The 26851-nt window shown below is 40.3% G+C and overlaps 1 protein-coding gene across 1 annotated transcript in view; it reads left to right on the top strand.

The window, feature by feature from the left end:
* Positions 1-210: 210 nt before the first annotated feature.
* GREB1L (GREB1 like retinoic acid receptor coactivator) overlaps positions 211-26851 on the top strand; it is a 305480-nt gene continuing 278839 nt past the window's right edge. The window contains exon 1 of the mRNA XM_033178167.1: positions 211-361. The gene's annotated coding sequence lies outside the window, so the exon portion shown is untranslated. The remainder of the gene's footprint in view (positions 362-26851) is intronic.

Genomic DNA, 26851 nt, shown 5'->3' with positions numbered 1-26851 from the left:
TGAGGGACCCCTAAAAGCCACTCGCGGGCGCCGAGGCAGCGGGAAGGCGAGAGGCTGGGCGGGGGGAGGGGGCGCGGGGGTCCCAGCCGCGGAGGCCAGGGCCGGCGGGAGGGGCAGCACCTGAGGAATCCGCCTCCGGCTGCGGCGGCCGCCGCCTCGCTCCGCCCCGGGGAACTGAGCGCGCGGATCGCGCGCCTGCCAGAGAGACGCCAGCCGCCGGCGGCGCTAGCACCTCGGAGGCGGGCGACCGGAGCAGCGGAGCGCAGCGCGGCGCAGGACACGGCACTGGGGGTGGGGAGACCAGCCTGGCCGAGCCGAGGGCCACCCCCGGTCCTCTGCCCTCGCGCCCCGCCAGGGCCAGGTGAGCGGCCGCGGGGACTCCGGGGCGCGGGCTGGAGGTGAGAGGTCGCGAACCGGGCGCGGGAGCTCGCCTGTGACCGGCAGGAGCTGCCCTTTGGCGGGCTGGACGCCCTGGCCGCGCGGGGAAGCGCCGCGGCGGACTTTTCCGTAGGGATGGGAAGCGCAGCGGGGGTGTGAGCGGAGCGCGTGCGGGTGGCGAGGGAGCGCCAGTGCCACCCTGGGGGCCGCGCCCGCCCTCCCTGCCGCCTCGCGTCGCCCACCGAAGGGACCCGGCCGTGCTGTCCGCGCCCAGAGGCCGAAGGCCTGTCACTGGGCTCTACTCGCTGCCTTTGTGGCGGGAGCGAGGCGGCCCGGGGGTGGGACGAGGGAGCTGCGGCGCGGGGAGGAGCGCGGGGGGCCCCGGGCGGAGGCGGCGAGGGGGCGCCCGGTCCGTCTCCCCGAGCCCAGGGGCAGTGAGGGGGTGCCGGGCAGGCGGGCGGGCGACAGGTAGGGCGCCGCGGAGGTGGCGGGTAGAGGATGGATGGCGCTCAGCCTGGGAAAGTTGAGAGCGTCCAGAGGTGGCTGGGCGCTCGCTCGGTGTCTGTGAGTTTTTTTCCTCCACACCAAATGTCACTTCGTCACAAGCGGGCGCGCGTGTCTTCCGGCCAGCATGTCCATTTTTCTGTGCATGGCTGAGGACCACTCTTATTCCGAGTGAGACACAAAGAGTTGTGTTGACAGCTGACCCTGACACAAGCAGACAGCGAGTGAGGTGCGCCCTGGCCGGGGAGGGTGAGGGAGACTCGTTCAAGGAAATCCATTCCCGCCGTCCGTCTTCCCAGCTCCATTAAAAGGAAATTACATGTGGAGATTCAGTGCGTGGGGTTTCTCAGTTACGTGAGTCCAAGGAACGTCCCCGAACGCGACTCATCTGCCCGGAACGGCCGCTACCTCTAACCGAGGCTGCGGGTCCTGGAGAAACTCCTCAGGCTTGCCCCTTTCTCTGGTGAACGTGACGGTTCCAAGGTCCTTATTCTCCCCACCCGCCCCTCTGGCCCTGGCTGAGAAGATAGAAACCACATTTTAATGTTTGCTTTTCATACCGTAAGGTGTTTTTTTTTGTTTTTTTGTTTTTTGTCCCCCGCGCTCCCCGTCCCGCCTCGAGGCGGGAATCCCTGCTTAACTCACATTTTAAAACCTAGCCATTTAAATACAGGGAAGAGCTTTCCCACAGAAGGTGTTTGAACTCAGTCCCCCTTAATAAAACCTCTCATTCATCTGTATGTTTTTAGACTTTAAATCCTGGAATTCTGCTTTTGAGTGTTGTGACTGTGGTGTTTCTTTGCTGAAATTTTCTGGGAGGTTTTATGAATGATACTGAAAAGAGAAAAAAATCAGTTGAGTATTTAGTAATACAATTACATGCATTTAGGTATGTATTTCAAGAGGAAATGTTTAATGAATGAATATTGAAAAGTAATATAAGTAGGGTAAAACATTTCAAACAACAGTGAAGAGTATACAGTGTAAATTAAGCTCTCTCCTTCCCTCCATACAAGCCTTCATCTTTCTCAGAGGCAGCCACTGTTGTACATTTTTTGTATATCTTTCCGTAAGTCTATTAAAATGGAATTGCATTATAGATTGATATATACAAGAGATTGAATATAAGACTGAACTATGTATTCGTGGTGATGACTATTAATACCCGTCATGATGATGTGAGATTATTTAGCCAAAGGTGGACAATTATTACCTTGAATATCAATTAGAGGGCTAAAACTTAGAATAGTATGCAGTGGAAAGCAAAACTATTAAACTAATATCTTCTCCCGCACACACACCAGTTTCCCTACACTGGTTTTTGAGATCTTTGTTGAATTTTTTCTCCATTTTGTAATTCTTTATGAAGTAGAGACTGAGAACTGTCTACTGCAGTGTGTATCTGAAAACACTGAAAGGACGTGTATATATTCCCATTAACATGACATAATATAAAGATGTTAGTGGTAAAGGATAAATACGAAGGCCAGGTTTAAGATGTTTGGTTGCATCTCTTAATTCTGGGCCTGGATTTGCCACAAACCCGCCACACAACGTAACGGAGATAACGTTGTTTCCCACTCAAATAAAGGAATTGAACTAATTGATTCGAGCTCCAGAGTTCTGTGATTAAAATAGTTGTCCCAAAACTGGCTAAAGATAACCCTTGGACTGTGGATGTTAGAGAGTGGGGTGACAAAAAACATTCCTGAATGGTGGATTCATAAAGAGGAAGTTAGAGATGTTTAAACTATATCCCTGTTCTTATGAGTTTGATGTCACAGGAGAACAGCTACTCTCCTTACCCACAGAATGTGTGTTTACGTTGCTGATAGAGGCCAAACGCTGGGCTGAGGGCCTCTGCATGTCACCTTGTGTGGCTAAGGAGAGTGAATTCCCACAGCTCACGGTGCCATTTTTAGGAAAATTACTCTTACCAAACTCTTCTTTTTGGTAAAGTGGAAGTAAACTTTACCTACTTGAAAGAGACTTGACATAATTAATACTTTTCTGAAGTGTTTAGATTATGAACATCCCTTATAGCTAAGATATTTTAGTTACTTGATAAATATTCACTTAGGGAGTATGTTCTTATTAGGGAACTTCTAATTTGTAAAGTACTTGCAGCCTTTGGGCTAATGATGGGGACAGGAGTTGAGGAGTGATTGTAAAGTTGTGAAAATAAAAATAATTAGCTGATTTTAGTCACTATGTATGGTCTAAATTAAGGGATTTCAAAGGTACACTGTAAGCGGTGATTGCAAAAAGTGTTGATGTTAAGATAGAGATCTCATACTGAAAGCTAAAACTTTCTAAAAGCACCGCCGATGAAACATATGTAATTATTTTGAATAAGTCTAATATAAACGAATTATAAATTCACTTTAGGAGTAGTTTGGGATCCTAAGAATAAGAACTAGAAGAATATATTTGTAAGGGTACTTAGAGTAATATTGATGAACAAAGCTGACAGAAACAAAAGAAAATTCAATACCAGTAGTGAAATTCCTCAAAAAGGTAATAGTTTTTTTTTCCAGCACCCTTCCCAATCTTGTCATATGAATGTTTTTACAAATGTTTTATATTGCAGATAATTTTCACCCTGATTTTTTATAAACATTTTTTCGATAGCTTACTTCCCGTTATTTATAATAATTTTATAAAAGTTTATGCAATGGACGTTCATTATTAACTTAAACCTTTTTGATTTTCCAGCGTAAAAAACATAATGCCTATTATTATTGTTGTTATTATTATTTTTTGAGACGGAGTCTCGTTCTGTTGCCCAGACTGGAGTGCAGTGGCGCAGTCTCCACTTGCTGCAAGCTCCACCACCTGGGTTCACGCCATTCTTCTGCCTCAGCCTCCTGAGCAGCTGTGACTACAGGCACCCACCACCACACCCGGCTAATTTTTTGTATTTTTTAATAGCAATGGGGTTTCACTGTGTTAGCCAGGATGGTCTGGATCTCCTGACCTAGTAATCTGCCCGCCTCAGCGTCCCAAAGTGCTGGGATTACAGGCATGAGCTACCATGCCCCGCCTATAATGCCTATTCTTATGCAAGTAACTTTATTTCTTTTCTTCTTTTTCCCTTAAGTTCCTTAGGATCGTTTTTTTCTGGAGGGATAGTATAATGTAGTTGTAAGTGGGTGGGTTTTAAAATTAGAGGTTCTAGGTTTAAACCTAGCTCCATTACTCATTGGCAATATTGGACAAGTAATTTATTTTCTCAGAACTTTAGCTTACTAAGATGTAAAATGGGTGATACTAATAGTTCTTTAAAGTTAAGATAAAAAGCAATAACACATGAAACACATAAATGTTAGCTCTTATTTTTATTAGGAAATTTCTAGATTTACAGTAATTTCCACATTACTTTCTAAAAGGACTATATAAATTTATACTGTCATTAACAATCTATGTGTGTGCTTATGTTAAAACATATTTTTGTTACTAATTTGATCCGTGTAACATTTTATACCTTTCTTTTGATTTGCATTTCTTTGGTCTTATACAAAGTGAGGGATCGTTTTTTCTACCATATTGCTGTTTTCCAAATTGAGTGATGGAAGTTTCATTACCTCAGTCAGTTTGAGCTGGACCAGAAGGAGTGGACATATAGGAGTGGTCAGTTACACCACTGATGAATAGTGAACCAAATTTTCCAATAGACTTTTTTCAAACTAATTGTAGTTTTCTTGTATTTTCAGTCTATGGTAATATTTACTAGCTATTACTGTTATTGACTCTTAAAAAAGTAGCTGTTAACTAAGATATAAACAATATTTAAGTGAAAATGCAAGCTTCTTTGAAGAGCTGTTTTATGGTTAGTGTTATTTTGATCACAGTTTGCTGGAATTTTACTAGGAATGCTTCTCAAAACTCGAGGAAAACTCAGAAAATTTATGATCTCCAATCATGTTATCTTTTGGCTACAAATGGATAATGAAGCCCACTGACTTGAGTTCTTACATAGTCAAGGTAATTTAGACTACAAAACACATGCCCTTGTGAGTTCTGGAGTTCCAGCAGCCCTGATGTTTTTGGCAAATACACACCCAACATGGGTAACAGCAGCTCTTTGTGTTGTTGAGCCCCAGGAGGGCTCCCTATTGTGTACGCTTTCTTCCCTCCCATTCTTGACTGACTGGTGATAGCAGCTCCTTCAAGTCCAGATGTGGAGTCCCACAGTGACTCTTCTCTTCTACCCAACTCTGTATTTGCCCCTACCACCCCACCCTTCAGTGCAGTTGTTTTTGACCTATGATGTAGAGAATTCACTATCTTTTCAAGGTTGTGGTTTCAGATTTTATTTTTATTTTTCCCTATGCTTTATGAGTATCTTTAGCAGTCCCTACAGTAGGGACTGTAGCCATGTTAGCATAGATTAACACATAATCACTTGATAAATGTTTGTTGCTGTGAACTATATCTTGTATTGTCTTCTCTGTTCCTGGTCATAGTTCTATTTTTATGGTGCCAGTCTGCAGAAGCAAGCACCAGTTGTGTCCTGTATTCCCGTGTTTGCCTATATTACCAAGGTTAGGAGTTAGGAGGAGACCTGCTTGTTATGGCTCTTCCAACTTTTTGTGTGCTTAGGAGACTTTCTTAACTCCTGTGCTTTACTTTTCTTCTGTAAAATGGGATCAACAATTACTGCTCTAATTACCAACCTTCTGGATAGGTTTATTTTGAAGATAAAATGAAATAATAAATGTAGACATATTTTAGAAAAAAGGAGCTACAAATTTATATTATGTTGTCAAAATTACATATTGTCACTGCCCTTCTAGGAGTGGCCATATCTTTTGAGAAAACCCCATCTTGACGTAGAGTTGCACTTAGAGCTTGAGGTTACATGCAGATTCTTGGGGTCCACTCTGACCTGTTGAATCAGAAATTCTGAGGATGAGGCCTACCAATCTGCATTTTAACAACCCCTCTGATACTAAACCACCATTCTAGGGAGTAAGAAACTTCCGCACCTGATAAAAACATATTCTCCTAATAGTTAAATGTTAGTTATAAAATAATCCAGAAATATCATAAATCATTTTTGCATGCTAACCATGGAATGAAAATTAGCTATTATTATTAGCTGCTATTTGTCTTTTAATCTCTCAAAATTTAATTCAGGTAGGAATTGTAAACTCAGATGCGTGGAAGCAGTAAATCTGAGTTGTGAAGCAAGGCACTTGTAAAGTCATAGAGGTGATGAGTTCTGGTGGAAAAGAAAGTCTGAGGGTGGCAGAGTTTCTAAGGCTCCACTGATGGTTGCCTTTTGGGGTTGTGGGTCACTGTTGCTAGGCCATTTGATTTTTCAGGTGAAGCTAGAAGTTCACATTTGTATGTGAATTTAAATGTTGGCAATACATTTTAAAGAAAACACATGGACCTGATGATCTGGAAGCCAGATAACTTCCAGCCCCTGAGTTAAATAATATGGGTGAACATATTTGCATTTGAATGAGTGTGATGATGGAAGAAACCATCCCATTCAACATTATTAATAATCAAAGAAATGTATATTGAAATCACACACTTGCCGGGCGCGGTGGCTCAAGCCTGTAATCCCAGCACTTTGGGAGGCCGAGACTGGCGGATCACGAGGTCAGGAGATCGAGACCATCCTGGCTAACAGGGTGAAACCCCGTCTCTACTAAAAAATACAAAAACCTAGCCGGGCGACGTGGCGGGCGCCTGTAGCCCCAGCTGCTCGGGAGGCTGAGACAGGAGAATGGCGGGAACCCGGGAGGCGGAGCTTGCAGTGAGCTGAGATCCGGCCACTGTACTCCACCAGCCTGGGCGACAGAGCGAGACTCCGTCTCAAAAAAAAAAAAAAAAAGAAATCACACACTTTTTAACTTTCAGATTACAAAGATTCAGTAGATTGATAAAATCTAATGTTGGCAATTGGATGAAGAAATTGTTGTTCTTATACTAAGACTGATGGCAAATGATTGCAACTTTTCTGGGGAGTAATTTGGCATCATGTTTCAAGACTTTAAATGTCTATACCTGCCCTGTCCAATACGGTAGCCCCTAGCCACATGTGGCTATTTAAATGTAAATTAAGGCCGGGCGCGGTGGCTCAAGCCTGTAATCCCAGCACTTTGGGAGGCCGAGACGGGCTGATCACGAGGTCAGGAGATCGAGACCATCCCGGCTAACACGGTGAAACCCCGTCTCTACTAAAAATACAAAAACTAGCCGGGCGAGGTGGCCGGCGCCTGTAGTCCCAGCTACTCGGGAGGCTGAGGCAGGAGAATGGCGTAAACCCGGGAGGCGGAGCTTGCAGTGAGCTGAGATCTGGCCACTGCACTCCAGTCCGGGCGACAGAGCAAGACTCTGCCTCAAAAAAAAAAAAAAAAAAAAAAAGTAAATTAATTAACATTATATGCAACCAGAGATTCAGTCTCTCAGTTATACTGGTTACATTTCAAGCACTCAATAGTTGCTCATGGCTGGTGGCTGCCACGTTGGACTGTGTATAGAACATTTCCATCACTGGAGAAAGTTCTGTTGGACAGTGGTGGTCTAAACTCTTTGATTTGGAAATTTCCCTTTTTGGAATTTGTTAGAGAAAAACAGGCCAGGCACGGTGGCTGACGCCTGTAATCCCAACACTTTGGGAGGCCGAGGTGGGCGGATCACGAGGTCAGGAGATCAAGACCATCCTGGCTAACATGGTGAAACCCTGTCTCCACTAAAAATACAAAAAAGTAGGCGGGCGTGGTGGCAGACACCTGTAGTCCCAGCTACTCAGAAGGCTGAAGCAGGAGAATGGCGTGAACCCAGAAGGCGGAGCTTGCAGTGAGCCGAGATCATGGCACTGCAGTCCAGCCTGGGCAACAGAGCAAGACTCTGCCTCAAAAAAAAAAAAAAAAAGGAAAAACAATTAGACAAATGCACAAAGACATACAGCAAAAATATCACTTGAAACATTATTTATAAAAGTAAAAAAGTTAGAAACCACCTAAACACCATGTTATTAAAAATCAAGCTGTAGTAAATATCTATGAAAATAATGTTACGTATGTTGTGAAACTATTTCTATTGTAGAATCTTTTATTTTGGTAGATAGCTTAGTTACAAGGGGTTTGGGGATCACTTTTTCTTTTGTCACAAACACACATGAGTATGACGGAGCTTCCCTTTTTAGCCTACAGCTCTTATAGTAGGATAGGTTGACTTTTACTAAAACATGAGCAGAGGCACTTGAGAACTCTCTAAATAACATCCATATCAGCTGGATTCTTGTTAGATACTCAGAATCTCAGGCCCCATCCCGAGCCTACTGAATCAGAATCTCTGACAGGACCCAGGAATCTTTATTAACAAACTGTCTGCTTACTAGTGGTATCTGCCTTCTATCACTGAATTGCTCGAGCTTCAGTTTTATCTTGGCCAAATTAAATCTGACCTCTATCCAGGCACTGTTCTAGGTGCTGGGGATGCTGCAGGGAAGAAAAGTGACAGATACCCAGCCGGGTGTGGTGGCTCACGCCTGTGATCCCAGCACTTTGGGAGACCAAGGTGGGTGGATCACCTGAGGTCAGGAGTTTGAGACCAGCCTGGCCAACATGGTGAAACCCTGTCTCTACTAAAAAAAAATACAGAATTAGCCGAGCATGGTGGTACATGCCTGTAATCCCAGACACTTGGGAGGCTGAGGCAGGAGAATCACTTGAACCCTGAAGGCAGAGGTTGCGGTGAGCTGAGATTGCGCCATTACACTCCAGCCTGGCAACAAGAGCAAAATTCCATCTTAAAAAAAAAAAAGAAAAAGTGACAAATATCCCTGTTCTCAGGAGAGTCAAACAATACACAAAAGAAATTGAGGAAAATATGCTGTTTTTTAGATAGTGAGAAGTGCAAGAGAGAAAAGTAGAGCAGAAAGGGAATTAGAAAGTAAGCTGGAGGTTGCGATTTTCCACAGGTGTCATTGAGAAGTGACCTGAGTGAAGACACAAAGAACTGAGCCATTGGAAAGGTTAGGGGAAGAGGGTTTCAGCTGGTTGTTAGAGGGGCAACTAGGAGGCCCGGGAGCTGATGGGGAGAGGCAAGGGAGAGAGCTAATGGGGGATTAGGTCAGAGAGGTAATCTAGATCTTTTTACTTCAAATTCTTTGTTCTCTCTAGTGCACCACACTCTCAGATTCTTTGATTAATCAGTTTGTAAAGAGATAAAACATCCTGAAATTTGCTGATCTTCAACATGATCTGTCAGTTCCTCCTGCCACATTTGCTTGGGGTGCTTGTTAAATACGGATTATTGATCACTAGACCTACTAATAAGAATTTCTAGGGTGGGACCCATGAATGTGCATTTAAAAAAAATTTTCTGGCCGGGCTCGGCGGCTCAAGCCTGTAATCCCAGCACTTTGGGAGGCCAAGACGGGCGGATCACGAGGTCAGGAGATCGAGACCATCCTGGCTAACACGGTGAAACCCCGTCTCTACTAAAAATACAAAAAAAAAAAAAAAAAAACTAGCGGGTGAGGTGGTGGGCGCCTGTAGTCCCAGCTACTCCGGAGGCTGAGGCAGGAGAATGGCGTGAACCCGGAAGGCGGAGCTTGCAGTGAGCTGAGATCCGGCCACTGCACTCCAGCCCGGGTAACAGAGCAAGACTCCGTCAAAAAAAAAAAATTTTCTGCCGTAGTCAGAGGATGAATGTGCATTTTAAGTATCTTCCTAGGTAGTTTTTATGGACACAGGTCTTAGAACTACTACTCAAATGTATCATTCCGTAATTTTAGTTATTTTTAGAGCAGATGCACTTAAAAGTTCTCACCTCTGCCTGTATAGGTTACAGTGTGAAGAGAAGGTGTAATTGGTATAATATCTCTCTATATTTTTAAACCAATTTAAATGGATACTAATATAAGTTAACACGTATATCTTTTTGGGGTATTCAGGGAACTCTGAGGCTGTTATCATAATTTGTATCCACATCAGAGGATGGGAGAACCTTTTCACTTGAGAGTTCTGCCTCTCACCCATTACAGTCTGTTCTGTTTTTTGGAAAAGGCACATTTATATCTCTTTGTTTTTTCTCATGTTTTCTTTTCCTCTTGTTTCCTTTCTTCTTCCTTTTCTCTTCTTGAAATCTAACCACACTAAGTCAAACATCATCAACATTTTGGTAGCCATTCTTTTCTGCATCTCTATGCATATTTATATATAATCAATATAAATATTCTTACATAAATAGGATCATATTATACTTTTTTAAGAACTTGTAGGCCAGGCACAGTGGCTCATGTCTGTAATCCTAGTGCTTTGGGAGGCCAAAGTGGGAGGCGGATCACTTGAAGCCAGGAGTTCGAGACCAGCCTGGGCAATGTAATGAGGCTCTATCTCTAAAAACAAACAAACAAACGAAAACGGTAGTTACTTTTTTAAAAATTTGAGGGCTGTCTTTTCCCTTTCCCCTTTTCACTTCAACAATGTCACTGATCTATTTATGTTATAACTTTTTCCATGATCATGTACCCTTATATATATTTTAGTGCCGTATATATACTATCATATCTTTCTAATTTTCACCTAATATTCAATAAAACACGAGGAATATAACTCTAAGTTAACTGGTATAGTCTTTATTTTAAATTATTATACAATATCCTATAAAAATAATCTATAGCATATGTATTCCACAATTAAACAACCATTACTTCATTGAAGGGCATTTATTTAAGCCAAGCAAGAAACAAGAGCTATATATTAAAAGATAGACATGTGATAACACAATTTAAAAACATTTTTGTAAAGTAAAAAAGAACCATAAATAAATACCATAGACGTGATAGATGGGGGAGAAAAATCTGTACCATATGCAAATAAAAGATCACCATCTCGGCTGTGTGCGGTGGCTCATACCTGTAATCTCAGCACTTTGGAAGGCCAAGGTGGGCAGATCACAAAGTCAGGAGTACAAGACCAGCCTGAACAACATGGTGAAACCCAGTCTCTACTAAAAATACAAAAATTAGCCGGGCGTGGTGGCGCATGTCTGTAATCCCAGCTACTCAGGAGGCTGAGGTAGGAGAAATGGTTGAGCCAAGGAGGTGGAGGTTGCAGTGAGCTGGGATTGCGCCAGTGCTCTCTAGCCTGGGAGGCAGAGTGAGACTCCATCTCAAAAAAAAAAAAAAAAAAAAAGTTTACCATCTCTAGTTTATAAAGAACTCTTATAAAATGGTAATAAAATATTTTATGAAACACAATTTTAAAGTATTTTGCAAACATTATCACTAGCTATTCACAGAACCGCTATTCCAAATGGTCAATAAGTATGAAAATGCTTAGCCTTATTAGTGGTTTAGAAATGCAAGTTACAAATAATAGTAAACTATCACTTGATACCTACTTGATATTACTATAGAACTTCAATCAACATTAAAATTTCCAGAATTAGTTTATTTGTTCTTTGAAAAATCTGTGCAGAAACACTTGTTTGAAAGTTATATTAGGCTGGGTGTGGTGGCTCATGCCTGTAATCCCAGCACTTTGGGAGGCTGAGGTGGACAGATCACCTGAGGTTGGGAGTTCGAGACCAGCCTAACCAACATGGAGAAACCCCGTCTCTACTAAAAATACAAAACTAGCTTGGCATGGTGGCGCATGCCTGTTATCTGAGGCAGGAAAATCGCTTGAACCAGGGAGGTGGAGGTTGCGGTGAGCCATTGCGCTCCAGCCCTGGGCAACAAGAGCGAAACTCTATCTGGAAAAAAAAGAAAGTAAGTTATATTAAAGTGGTGGGGCACAGTGGTTCATGCTTGTAATCCCAGCACTTTGGGAGGCCGAGGTGGGCAGATCACCTGAGATCAGCAAAACCAGCCTGGCCAACATGGCGAAACCCTGTCTCTACTAAAAATACAAAAATTAGTTGGCCATCGTGGCAGGTGCTTGTAATCCCAGCTACTTGGGAGGCTGAGGCAGGAGAATAGCTTGAACCTGGGAGGCGGAGGTTGCAGTGAGCACCACTGCACTCTAGCCTGGGTGACAGAGTGAGACTGTCCCTTCCCATCCCCCAAAAAAGTTTTTTTGAAGTTTTTATAATTTTTATAATTTTTATGTTTTATAATTCCCCAGGGTTTCCTGTTTGCTCAGATAATTTGAGGGAGATTGACTTTCATTTTCTTTCAGTCTTAGCTCATAAGCCAAATGATGAGAACAGAACTTAGAAAATTTAATTTTGATATCAATTGCCCATTTGTATTCAAAAGGGTTTCCTTCTGTTTTAAGACAGAGCTTTGTTGGATTTTAGAGCCATAGATCAATCTACCCTGAGAGGAAAACACTGCAGGGTTTACTTGACTTGCCCAAAGTCACTAAACTAGTCCTGCATGTTTTCTGGTTTACCATATTGTTTCACAGTGTCTTCTTATACTTATAATTGCAGGTAATATAGAGAAAACATATTTCAAGAATTTTTTTTTTTTGAGGCATAGTCTTGCTCTGTTGCCCAGGCTGGAGTACAATGGCGCAGTCTGGGCTCACTGCAACCTCCGCCTCCCTGGTTCAAGCGATTTTCCTGCCTCAGCCTCCTGAGTAGGTAGAATTACAGGCATGTGCCACCAAGCCTGGCTAATTTTTGTATTTTTAGTAGAGTTGAGGTTTCGCTGTGTTGGCCAGGCTGGCCTTGAACTCCTGACCTCAGGTGATCCACCCGCCTTGGCCTCCCAAAGTGCTGGGATTACGGGTGTAAGCCATCATGCATACCTATTTCAAGAATTTTTTCTCATTTTCAAAAACCGAATATATAACATTTAGAGAGATTATATGTAATGTGTTTAGATTTTAAACAGAAATAGTAGCATATGAGAATAATATTAACAAATCAGAAAAAGAAACATTACTTGTAATTCTACCGTCCTTACAAAGTGAACTGTTACTGCAGTTCTGCTTCAAGTATTTATCTATATGCATTAATGATTTTACATACTGCTAATATGGTTTCCCTAATACTTCCCAAATCTTTTGGTAACTTTGACTTCCAGGCTTTTTTTTTTTTTCTCTTAGAGACAGGATCTTGCTGTGTCACCCAGGCTGGAGTGCAGTGGGACAATCAGCTCACTGCAGCCTCGAACTCCTGGGCTCAAAGGATTCTCCTGCCTCAGCCTTCTGAGTAGCTGGGACTACAGCTGTGTACCACTATGCCTGGCTAATTTGAAAAACTTTCTGTGGAGATAGGGTGTCACTTTGCTGTCCAGGCTTTCAGGTTTTTTTTTTTTTTTTTTTTTTTTGATATAGAGTCTCACTCTGTCTCCCAGGCTGGAGTGCTGTGGCATGATCTTGGCTCACTGCAGCTTCCACCTCCCGGGTTCAAGCGATTCTCCTATCTCAGCCTCCCGAATAGCTGGGATTACAGGTGTGCTCCATCACACCCAGCTAATTTTTGTATTTTTAGTAGAGATAGGGTTTGGCCAGGTTGGTCTCAGACTCCTTTCCTCAGGTGATCAGCCTGCCTGGGCCTCCCAAAATGCTGGATTACACACATGAGCCACCATGCCCAGCCGCTTTTGGACTTTTTTTTTTTTTTTTTTGAGACGGAGTCTTGCTCTGCCGCCCAGGCTGGAGTGCAGTGGCGGGCTCTCAGCTCACTGCAAGCTCCGCCTCCCGGGTTCACGCCATTCTCCTGTCTCAGCCTCCCAAGTAGCTGGGACTACAGGCGCCTGCCTCGTCGCCCGGCTAGTTTTTTGTATTTTTTAGTAGAGACGGGGTTTCACCGTGTTAGCCAGGATGGTCTCGATCTCCTGACCTCGTGATCCGCCCGTCTCGGCCTCCCAAAGTGCTGGGATTACAGGCTTGAGCCACCGCGCCTGGCCTGATTCTACTTTCTGTTTTTCATGTGTGTCATTTTTAATCCTTAAACATTGTTTTGTATCATTCTCCAAATGATCCAATGTCTTTTCTAGGTACCAGTTGCCTCCCTTAGCATTTCCCAAAGGGTGTTATCTTAAACGTTAACACCCCAGTCTTATGCTGTCAGCTGCATGTAAAAAAAAAAAAAAAACTAAAGATATTAAACAGTAATGAATTTGTTGTATCACCAACATTTCTCAGGGTGGCAGGAAGGGCACTGCAATTCTTGGGTTAATTTGGGTGCTTGACAATGTCCTCAAGGACCAAGATTCTTTTGGTCATTCTCCACCATCCTCAGCTTGTTGGTGTTTGTCTTCCAGCTTGTCTTTTCACTGTCCCAAGATATTTGCAGCACACACGACTCAGATCCTCACACAGCTTTGACTGGAGTCAGAAAAAGGCTCTTTATATTCAGGCTAAATGCTTTTAAAAGAATTTACCTACATACATTGATGTCCCAAATCCTGGTGAGACTTCACTGCATGGTCATGCATCAGCCGGTCACTGACAAGGAAAGTGGGATTACCATAACTGAGGTAGAATATTCAAGATTTACTCCAGAGCCTGGGGAAGGGTCTCTTTGAGGTGTAAGCATGTACAAACTGTGGGGTTGTTAATATTGAAGAAGATCAGGAAATGGCTTGATTAGGCAACCAGCAATGTGTGCTATAAAATTGAATTTGCTTAGTTCCCTTCAAGGTTCTTCATAATCTGACCCCATGATAATTTAATATAAAACTTCTACTCTAGCCGGGCATGGTGGCGGGCACCTGTAGTCCCAGTTACCCAGGAGGTTGAGGCAGGAGAATGGCGTGAACCTGGGAAGCAGAGCTTGCAGTGAGCCAAGATCACGCCACTGCACTCCAGGCTGGGCGACAGAGAGAGACTCCATCTCAAAAATAATAATAATAATAAAAGAAATTCTTACAAATCATACCTATTATTTACACAGGCCAATCAGTTGTCTCTTCTGCCTGTCTATCCTGCTCATGTGCATTCCTACCTGTGCCTTGACACATTATATTTCACTATCTTAGAATATTCTCCCTGTTTATTAGAGCTGATGTGGCTATTTTAATTAAAGTTTAAAATTTAGTTCCTGGCCGGGCGCGGTGGCTCAAGCCTGTAATCCCAGCACTTTGGGAGGCCGAGACGGGCGGATCACGAGGTCAGGAGATCGAGACCATCCTGGCTAACACGGTGAAACCCCGTCTCTACTAAAAATACAAAAACTAGCCGGGCGAGGTGGCGGGCGCCTGTAGTCCCAGCTACTTGGGAGGCTGAGGCAGGAGAATGGCGTAAACCCGGGAGGCGGAGCTTGCAGTGAGCTGAGATCTGGCCACTGCACTCCAGCCTGGGAGACAGAGCCAGACTCTGCCTCAAAAAAAAAAAAATAAATAAATAAATAAATAAAAATAAAATTTAGTTCCTTAGGCATACAAGTTCCACTTCAGTAGTCATGTGATTAAATGGCTACTGTACTGGATAGTGAAGGAATAGAACATTTCCATAATCACAGGAAGTTCTGATGAACAGCACTGCTCTAGAAATTCTTACAAATCATAGGGCCGGGCGTGGTGGCTCACGCCTGTAATTCCAGCACTTTGGGAGGCCAAGGCGGGTGGATCACGAGGTCAGGAGATCGAGACCATTCTGGCTAACACAGTGAAACCCCGTCTCTACTAAAAATACAAAAAAATTAGCCGGGCATGGTGGCGGGCGCCTGTAGTCCCAGCTACTCAGGAGGCTGAGGCAGGAGAATGGCGTAAACCCGGGAGGCGGAGCTTGCAGTGAGCCAAGATCACGGCCACTGCACTCCAGCCTGGGAGACAGAGCCAGACTCTGCCTCAAAAAAAAAAAATAAATAAATAAAATAAAATTTAGTTCCTGGCCGGGCGCGGTGGCTCAAGCCTGTAATCCCAGCACTTTGGGAGGCCAAGGCGGGTGGATCACGAGGTCAGGAGATCGAGACCATTCTGGCTAACACAGTGAAACCCCGTCTCTACTAAAAATACAAAAAAATTAGCCGGGCATGGTGGCGGGCGCCTGTAGTCCCAGCTACTCAGGAGGCTGAGGCAGGAGAATGGCGTGAACCTGGGAGGCGGAGCTTGCAGTGAGCCAAGATCACGGCCACTGCACTCCAGCCTGGGCGACAGAGAGAGACTCCATCTCAAAAATAATAGTAATAATAAAAGAAATTCTTACAAATCATACCTATTATTTACACAGTGTTTGCCAAACTATGGACCACCTAAATGAAAATCAGCTGTTTGAGATGCTGTTTAAATGCAGATTCTGAGCCCTAGGAATACGCCCTGAGCCACTTTCATGCCCAATAAAGATGAAGAACACTGCTTTGAGATCTAGTTTTGTTTCTTTCTTTTATGGAAATATACTGACCATTGGAGTTTTCGTTAATTTTCTCCTTCTCTAGACTTGTATAGCATTCATAGTTTATATATAAAGTTTTAGAATTTCATTATAGATATTAATATTCTCTAATTGTCTCAAAGTATTTTTCCTGAATATTAGAGCATAAACCTTTTAAGAGGAGGTACTGTGGCATATTATCACTTGTATTTTCCAACATGTCGAATATACAGTTGGGTGCATAGTAAATATGAAGTATCGACTGCTTAATTACATTCTACAGAATTGTCAATCTGTAGTATATTTACTTGGCAGTTCTTTGAAAATCATAATACTGTCTGCAGTATTGAATATGGATGATAGAATATTTCTGTAATTTTTTTTCTTAATTTTATTTGTTGGAAATAAACCTGAAAATCTTGGTTATATTTCTAACAAGTAGTATATGAGGATGTTCCTCATAAATTTGCATCATTTTAAAAAATGGCTATTTTAAAGTGCTCTGATCTTTTGATCTTTTGATTCTCTTTGTAGAACATAAACTAGTCAAACTTCTGAAGCCATAGTTGATAAAGCACCTTTCTGTTGCAAATGAACTGTGTACTTGAACCAGGGTTCTTCTCCTGATTAATAGAGAATTCAGGTAGCTGTTCTCGCTGCTCTACTTTGATGACTTAATAATGGCCTGAAAATTGCTGGAGCAGGAGGTTAAGGTCTTGGCAACATTAGGGAATAGCTAGGTGTGCATTTTCACAAATTGGAGCACCGTGAATGATCAAGTTGGAATAGTAACAGGGTAGTCACAACTAGCAGCAACTCACTTAGTTCTAAGGTGAGGAATATTTCTCTTTGTGCATAATTTCACAGACTGATGTGAAAACAACTACATTCTCTGGTAAGCTCATTACGTTATGGTACAAAAATCAATCTAATCTATTAAGAATAAAATCTCTATTGAGCAAATAACTGCCTTCCTGAGACACTTGATATTTTTTACTCTGAGACAGTTGCCACATAATTTGATTCCAAAGCAGGTCACATTTCTGAGATAATGAATCAACGCTGCCAAGCGTGATGGCTGGTACAAAATAGACTCCCAGTCATGCCTGTAATCCCAGCACTTTGGGAGGCCGAGGCAGGCGGATCACTTGAGTTCAGGAGATCGAGACCAGCCTGGCCAACATGGTGAAACTCCATCTCTACTAAAAATACAAACATTAGCTGGGTGTGTTGGTACATGCCTGTAATCCTAGCTACTCAGGAGGCTGAGGCAGGAGGATTGCTTGAACCTGGCAGGTGGAGGTTGCAGTGAGCCAAGATCATGCCAGTGCACTCCAGCCTGGGCGACAGAGCAAGACTCTGTCTCAAAAAAAAAAAAAAAAAAAAAGGGCACACCTGTAATCCCAGCACTTTGGGAGGCCGAGACGGGCAGATAATGAGGTCAGGAGATCGAGACCATCCTGGCTAACACGGTGAAACCCCACCTCTACTAAAAATAGAAAAAATTAACCGGGCGTGATGTCGGGCGCCTGTAGTCCCAGCTACGTAGGGAGGCTGAGGCAGGAGAATGGCGTGAATCTGGGAGGCAGAGATTGCAGTGAGCCGAGATGGCGCCACTGCAGTCCAGCCTGGGTGACAGAGCGAGACTGTGCCTCAAAAAAAAAAAAAACAAAAACAAAAAACAAAAACCTTTCAGGAAGTGTTAGTTATTTTTCCTCATTAGACTTGTTGAATTTGAATGACAAGTCTCAGACTTTATTAGAGAGTAGGAATTAGTTTGTTTTTTTTTTTCTTTGAGACGGAGTCTCACTCTGTTGCTCGGGCTGGAGTGCAGTGGCGCGATCTTAGCTCACTGCAACCTCTGCTTCCTGAGTTCAGGCCATTCTCTTGCCTCAGCCTCCCAAGTAGCTGGGACTACAGGTGCCCACCACCACGCCCAGCTAATTTTTTGTATTTTTATATTTTTAGTAGAGACGGGGATTCACTGTGTTAGCCAGGATGGTCTCGATCTCCTGACCTCGTGATCCGCCCGTCTCGGCCTCCCAAAGTGCTGGGATTACAGGCGTGAGCCACGGTGCCTGGCCGCAATTAGTTTTAACTGTTTGCCTCCCAGTTAAAAATGTTACCAAGTTCTTACTTTTCTGGAAAAATCAGACCATGTAAAAATAACCTTTTCCCCCCTTGTTCATTTTAATGGAGCAATCAAATACTAGCTGTGGTATTTTTTACAGTATTGTTGGTCAGAAGTTGTATCAGAATTGTTTCATATTGGTAGGTATTAAATGGACTATTTGCATGATCTACTGAAGATTTTTCAGAGTCTGCACGTGTGTGTCTGGTTATGGTATTTCAGGTATTCTAAATGTTTAAGGTTTTATGTCATCATAAAGACCTCTGAGCCAGTGGTATGCATGATCTCAACTTCTGCCTCCAGAGTGGGAACTGTGATGGAACAGTATAATACATGGCATAGTTGCATATCTGGAATTTCAAAGAGAGTATATGTATGTCAGAGTATGTGCATATGCACAAAACATAGCTTTTGATTTAAAAAACTTCCGTAAAGGTCTTCTCTGCTTAGTCTTCTCCTGCTGTTTATTGATTTAATTAATAGCAGAAACTAATAATTTAATTCAACAATTATTAAAAATGTACCCCACCTCACAGGTTGTGCACGTATCATTTCTAATCCTCACAACAGCCCTGTAAAGTAGGCATCATTATTCTCACTTTTACAGCTGAGATAACTAAGACTCAGATAAGGCTTAGGTAAATTTCCCAAGAGCCTTCAGGTAGTCATTGTCAAGTCAGAATTCAAAGCTAAGTCTGGCTGATTTAAAGCTTTTGTTCCTGCCTCTTGGGGACCTGTTTTGTGATTCAACTAGATTATGAGATCTGGATGTCAGGAATTGCATCTTACAATGTGTTATATTACCTAGAAAGGTAACTTGTGGAAAATGTTGCTGTTCTTGCTGAAGGTGGTATAGGTAGCTGCCAAGGGGCATATTAGCCTTTTCGCATACCACTGGGGGACCATTTCGTGTCATATTTTTGGGTAAAAGGCTGTACAAGGCTCAGTTTTGGTCGACAAGGAATGGTGCCAGTGGGGTCAGATCTTGAGTTTATTCACCAGACTGCAAGTGCTGTGTCCCTTTTGTGCACTGTTCTATCCCCAGGACCTAAGACCAAGCTCATAATTGCCCCCTCAATAAATGTTTGTTACTGACAAATAATAATAACAGGTCTGTAGGAACTGTTAACTTTCTTCCTTGGCTATGTATTACATCCTTAACCTAGGCCGAACTTCCTTCTGATCTAAGCCACTGCTTACACAGGAGTTGGGGCAAGGGAGGGTAATGGAGCAATATATACTTACTATGTTGACTGGAAATACCAACACAAGACCCATGCCCTTTGGAAGCTAGGTCAGCAGCATTATCTTTATATAAAGGATGGTAATGAGGAAAAATAAATTCAAAACAATTCTGTGGCAGAGGTGAAGGGAGATACATTTCATTTCCCTTTTGTTTTTGAATTACACAAAATGATGATGTGTTTATAATCCTTTGTGCGTGTTCAATTGATCATCAAATTTACTTACTTACAAATGTACCTATATAATTTAAGTAATATGGGCTTTAAATTTGCCAACAAATATCCTAGTTAATAAAAAATAGTCTAAGCCGTGTGTTTCCAGGATAATACTGCATAGTGGAATAGAGCCATGGAATTGATAGTCTGGAAAAAAAGTGTTTTGAAAAATGTGACATTTCCTGTACAGTATAGTTGTTACAATTCATATTGCTTATTAGATTTTAAATGGGCAAGTCTTCCAAAATCAAAACAATGTGGGCTTATTTTAGATACTGTTGCATGGGAGATTACCGGACATCTGTATGGTTTTTACCCTTCTAAAGCTAAAGTTCACATACTGCAAACAGACGCCATAATTCTATCCTAGATTAAGGTTTGTTTAACCTGTACTGAGTTTTTAAAAGGATTTGAAGTAATAATTGGCAGCAATAATTATCAAACTATCTCTCAATTTTCATTTGGGTGAAAGGAATGATTTCATGAAATACATTTGTCCCTTCTTTAAAAATAATTTTTCTCATAATTTTTCTACTGAGCAAGAGGTGTTTATTCAGTGGGGTTAATAGAATTCACCATTGGGCAGGAAATTAACAGTAAGAGTAAGCTAATAAGTCTTTTTTGAGCACCTATAATTATAAGGGATGCTGTGGGTAGAGAAAGGAAAATGAAGAACTGTCCCTGCCCTCGAGGAAACTGACAGTCTAGTTAAAACACAGTAATGTGACTTGTGTTTTTCTAGATTCAGATCTAATTTTATTCAAACCATGTTCCTCAAACCACTACTAATATAGGAAAATATTTATATAACATAATATGTAAACGTGTTTTTTGTCTTGTTTCCATGCCTAAATTACAAAAGAATTCAATTGAACTTAAATGGAATTTTATGCCCATTTAATTTTTTAAAAACTAGATGATGTTATTAACTTGTTCATGAGGCATTGAATGTATTATAAAATTTGAAACGGTATTGGTGATGTTAAGAAAATCTTGGTATGATTCTTAAGTTATTAGCGACACTTCATGGATATTAAGGTACCTATAAATAGTACTGAAATGTAGCGTTCCTTTTTTTTCGTGGTGGGGGTGTGAATTTGACCACTGTTCTTTTGTCTTATAGAGCAGAAACTAACTTTAGTTAGTATACTGCTTTTGAGATGTTCTTTATATAGAAATCTAAGGCATGGGAAATTATCATTTAGAAAGAAAATGAATGAAAGCTCATTTGGACCTTCAGACTATGTTTAAAGCACATTATACGAGATTATTTAATTAGTACAAAACTATTCTGCTAATGTAGTTTATATTGAGAAATAAATATTTGAAACATAGATCTTAAAGCGTTTTCTTATAGATTCACTTTTGAGAAATTTGGATTTTCAGCAGTTTGGTGTCACTGAAAGCTGTGTGCACTCTAATTTGGTCCTTGATATGTTTCTCATTCTAAGCAGTATTAAAAATAGAGAAAATGTTTATCATAAGTATGTTATTTTTAAGTACATTTCCTTTTAATTGAATGAAACTAAATTTTCTACCTGATTTGTGGACCATCAGAGAAAAGAAGATACATATTAGGGAGGGAAAAAAAGGAAAGAGATTGAAAGATTAATTAGAACTTATTCCTTGTACAATAATATTTTAGCTTTAAACTGTTAGTCCTTTATATTAGGATCCACTAAAGATCTTAAGTTAGCCTGCTAAATTTTAGCTCCTCACGGTAGCTGGTTTTCCAGAAACTTACATGCAAAGGACGTCTGTTCCGAGTTGACTTTTGTTAGTAGTAATTCTATTTTGACTTAGGTGTTTAGAGATACTTTTCCCTTAACTCTTACATTTAAAGCATTAACATACAAATCTAATTAAAACGATGTATTAAGTTGACTGATTAAAAATAGTTGTATAGTCACAATTTCGTTTCTCCTAAGAATTAGAGGTTTAAATCTCTGAAAACATTAATGTGTGTGGAGTGGTTATGATAGTCCAGCTGCCATTGTGGGTGTTCCATTTAAATGTTAATTTATCTTAGAGACTCTAAAGTTGAGCTCAGAAGGTAGAGAATTTTAATTTGAATAGTCATTTTCTTTTTTTCATGAATACTAAAATCTGTTTTATACTAAAGAAAAAAACATATTAGCCAATACTCAATTACCTCATTTTAAAGTTTCTAGTATGATACTGAGTATTATTTTATAGTTCTATGTAAAGGAAAACAGTAGTGTTTTAAAGAGAAATCAGGTTGTGGAAATACATTTCAGATAATTAAATCTGAGCTGTGAAAAAGACTACTAACGTTACCAGAAACACAGTGACCTATGTGTGACACACACATATCTATATACTATGTATATATTTAGGTTATATGTATTTTTTCCAACACATAGTTGCTGGCTTGAATGTATTGTATTCTTAACCACTGATTAAAACTTAGTCTTACAGTTAGTCTGATACTGTAATTATAAATAAACTTCCAGGAACAATTCTTGAGGACAAGTTTTTAAGGAAACTTCTACTTACCACTGTTCTCTTTAAAACAGGTCAAAATTTGAAGCTCTGTAATTTTGCTTTATTTCATAGCTGCTATTGGCATTGTGTCAGCTACCATGAATGTTCTCTTAAGCAAGGTTACCTTCTGTTGCTTTTAGCAGCCTTTTCTACTTCCCTACAATAAAATAGGCCATTTGTGTGAGCTGCTGTTGATTGCATATTTTGAAGTCATTTTTGTCTTTAGTCATTTCATTACCAGCCTGTGATTATCTTGTGTTAAAAAAACAAACAAGTAGGCAGAAAACCTCTTTGATCTACCCTAACCTTTCTATATGTAAATTTTGGAAAAGCGACACTGTAGCATGCCAATGAAATTTGCTCCTGCATTGACATTTCCAAAGTAATTATAAAAAGGATTATTAAATTTACTAAAGGAATTGCTATTTGTTGGTTGACAAAATTTACTTAAGCCACATAATTGTAAATTTATGGAGTCAAGGGTTGCCATCAAAGAAAATATTTTTGTTTATTCTAAATACCTTTCTTTTATTTTAATTTTTTATTTTCTAAATACCTTTATTTTATACAGCTAGGAAAAGTAACAGCGTTTTGAACATTTTGAGGAGGTCTTACATTTTTACTTATTCCATTCTTTAATATAAATGTTTCCATGATTTAAGTAAGACATAATTCTGTATGATTTGCTTTAAATTAATAGTTATTGGTTAGAATTTATTGTTTTATAGTAACCAGTAAGGATGTGAATTGTATATTTATAGCAGTATACAGATTTACAGATTCTATGACACACGGTTAGACACATTGGTTTTTATGAAAATCCATTAGCATTTTTCTCCTGTTTTCTCTGTGATTCCAGAATAATATGTGGGGGTGATTTTCTTGAGAACAGGAGTTATTAGCATCATTCTTAGGAGTAAAAACAGTACTCCTCCTTTTAAACACAGATCTTTTTTTTTTTTGCTCCTTCTCCAACTTCCCTACCATTCCTCTTAACCTCTGAGGCTTGGAGAAAGTGAACTTTAAAAACTAGAATTCTTTCTCTCTTTTGAATGACAGACCTTATGGGGTTACTTATGTGGTTGGGTTTCTCTCATCCCAGATGGAGTATTTAAATACTTTATAAAATTCTTTATAAGATTATGTGCTTAGAGATACTTTTGCTTGGTTACACTTTTGCTTTCCCAAACAGTTGTTTTTGTTTTTTGACACAGAAAGCAATGTTCTACCTCATTTGGATCAAAGCCCAATTAGTTTAAGACACATATTTTGCAACAAAATTTTATGTTTCTTAACATGATTTGGAAGTTAGTATTAATCATTTTTATAATTACTTGCATTGGTAGTTTGTCATTGTAATTGTACAAAGCGTTTCTAGGTTACAAAACCTAGAAGTTCTTTGCAAGGTAGTGGGCCAGTGATGCCAACCCATGGAAATGGCTATGATAAACCAGTTTTCTCTGGGTTCATTTCTAGTTTGTGTCACGGTTTGAGAAAAACGATAGATGAGAACAAGTTAGTATGAATATTTTTAATCATTTCGTCTGTTAAAGCTTCATGCCATGACTAAGAGACGATGGGTTTACAGGGGTATTTTCAAGAATTGCTTTATAGAACTTCCTCATTAAACGTTTTATAAGGACATTCTGCTTTTAACAAATTACATGGTGTTGAGGTGGGGAGTATATGTAATTGTAAAAGGTTTATACCCCACATGCAGATTATTACCTGGTGACTGAAAATGCTGTCTGGATCTTTTTTTGCAGTGCCAGGGAAGGTGGGGGATGGGGAGAATGAAACTTGAATCAGTGGCCATCTGGCCCAGATTTGGCTGATTTCCTGTGCACTGCCCTTTGTTTCAGCCAGACAATGGATTGTTCCTTTAAAAGATAAGAACTCCATTGATGACTTTGTGCTGAATCAGCACGTTGGTTTGGGATTGCATAGACTCATATCGAAGAGTTTTCTCTTGTTCATAGGTCACTAGCCTTGTCTTCATCCATTACAAAAATATTCTTGAGGTTGTTTTCTGTAGTTTCTGTGCTGAGATTACAGACAAATTGAATAAAATAAGTGGACATGTAGTTTTCTAGTTTTGTATTACCTGTCTTAAACATTGAAATCTCCTTGTCTTTAGTTTCCAAAATTAATATCTCTCTGATTGTGACTTTTGATAAATCTTTATATAGAACCTTTTCTTATGTCTGAGCTTGAATTTTCCATTTGAATCTTCAATGACTTAAATTTAATGTTGTCCTAAATCTAAGTTAGACTTTTATGATATGGCTATGGAAATGGTAAATTTTCTGTGACATCTGTTGACATATATCTGCAAATTACATTTTAGGGTGGTAGAGCTACTCCTTACTTTAAATGCTACCTACTCACTGTGACACTGTTTAATAAATGGTTATTGACGAGAGAAGTAGGGATCTCTGTCACCTAGCATTCTAAGTCAGTCAGTCATCAGTTTTTGTAGGTTATCTCAGAAGCAGTAGAGAGTTAAGTGTCATTTTTCAGAAGACAAGAACAGCCTTCATTGCTGCCATTTTGTGTATGACCAAGAAATACAAAAACAATCATTTTTACTTTTGAAGTTACAGGAAGATTGTTGGCAGATTTTGTCTACCTTTTAGTTTAATTCTCATCTCTTTACAGTTGAATTGCCATGTGACTCCCCAGTGCAGAATTTTCTCTGAAACCACTGAATACTTCAAAAATCAAGCATCTGATCAAAATAAACTGCTTTGAGATCTAACCTATAATTCATTTGTGTAGATAAAAGTATGTTGTTTAGGTAGAGTCAAAGGGCCTGATCACAAGAAAAAAGCTTAATAGTTAGTTCCTTAGGGATCTAATTATGTAGCAGATGGGACCACACAGCACGGTTCGCTGTTATTTAGTGTAATTAATTTTAGATCTGCATCCAGAAAAAAAAAAATGATGATGACAAATGACACAAAATCTTAGTTTGTATCCATATAGGGCACTATCCACTCATAATTGTTGTTCCTCTTCTCTTTTGGATCACTTCAATCTACTCCTTACTCTACTCGATGCTAATAAGGTCTCAGAATTGCTTATTTGCTTTAAATGCATGAGTAGTTTGGATACACTGATATTAAGGGTGTCATGGATGTTCACTGGAATAGAATACTCGGATTTAGAGGATTGGTTAAATAAACTGTACAATAAGCCAGAGTTAAAAGCTACAATAACGATACCAAGACAGGTTCTACTTTATTTTCCCCCTGCTTTAATCAGAAACTAGTTCAGGGAACTAGTTCGAGGTAGAGGGGAAGGTCTTATCCTTTCTCCCCCTCCCCCCTCCTGGTCACCCTTCTCCCCTGCCCCACGCCCCCCAGCCTCTGACTCTCCTTCAAATCTTACTGAGGAATTATAGTCTCTACAGAGGCTTGGTTGCAGATGCCTGGAAAGTTTACACTGCAGAGAGTTGTTTTGTTTGGCATAGCTAATCAGGAGCCAGGCTGGAATTGCTCATAGCTGTCATTCAGGTTTTGTTTCAAAGTCCAAGGACCTGCTGGGAAAAACAAAAAGCTAATGAAAGCTGACTGTATTTAGGCCTCAAATCTGTAGAAACTGAAATGATGTCCTGACAGTGTATTCTTATTCTTTCACATTCTTGCTGTTACTAAGGTAACAGATTTTTAGAGGCTTTCCATCTTCATTGTCAAGTATTTGCTACACTTATTGTTGTTTTTCAGATTAGAGCAATTCAGATTATCTCCTTTTGAGATAAAGGAAAAAGAGAAAATAATGGAAATAAAATGTCTGAATCAAATACCCTGAATGCTAGTAAGATCAGTTTTTTTAATGCCTTAAAATTCTTAGATTCGTAACACATTAAAATTTAGGACAAGTTCAATTTCCCAACTTTGTGATGCTGTGTGTATGAAATTCCCATTGTAAGGTGAAATAGTACATATTCATATAATCACTAAAGAATATATCTTACAGGAAAAAGGAATATAGTGAACTATACTGTCTTTAAGATCTTCCTTCCTGAATGAAAAACCAAATTACATGAAAAACTGACGAGCTTGAATTCCTATCTGTAAATGGTAAAATTAAGTAGCATGAAAAAATGGACTGTGATGGGCATATTTATTGAAAACATTGTTTTTTTTTTTGATATTTGTTTTCACAGGATGGTTTGTCTTGATAGATTAGCACTCATCTGTATGGAAATGCTGTTGTTTTTACGGTCTGTTTGGGGCACATATCAAACCTGTGGTTTGATAAGTGATAAACGAAAGATTATTTTGTGGAGACAAGGTGTTCTTTGGGTTGGCTTTAGAACTGAGACTCTTCAGGGATGCTTCTCAGTAGTGTTATAACCTTTATGAATCCTCTTGCCATGATGTTGACTCAATTGGAAGATGACATAGTTTTTCTTTGTTTTTTTTTTTTACAGGCTTATCAAACATCTTCATCAAATACTCTTTTCCCTGTACCAGTGACTATAATATTGAAATGATCTAATTTTAGTATTGATCAGATCATGTCACTAATTTGGCTCCAACACAGTAACACAGTAAAAGCCTATGTTCATGGAGATAAGATCTAGCTTAATTTTCTTCCAAGAAATAAATAAGAGAGTGGGCAGCTGGCTG

This window comes from Trachypithecus francoisi, unplaced genomic scaffold, assembly GCF_009764315.1.
Source record: "Trachypithecus francoisi isolate TF-2019V2 unplaced genomic scaffold, Tfra_2.0 Lachesis_group19, whole genome shotgun sequence".
In the NCBI taxonomy this organism is placed as follows: domain Eukaryota; kingdom Metazoa; phylum Chordata; class Mammalia; order Primates; family Cercopithecidae; genus Trachypithecus; species Trachypithecus francoisi.
Note: the sequence above shows the minus strand (reverse complement) of the source record. Positions and strands in the feature narration are given on the sequence as shown.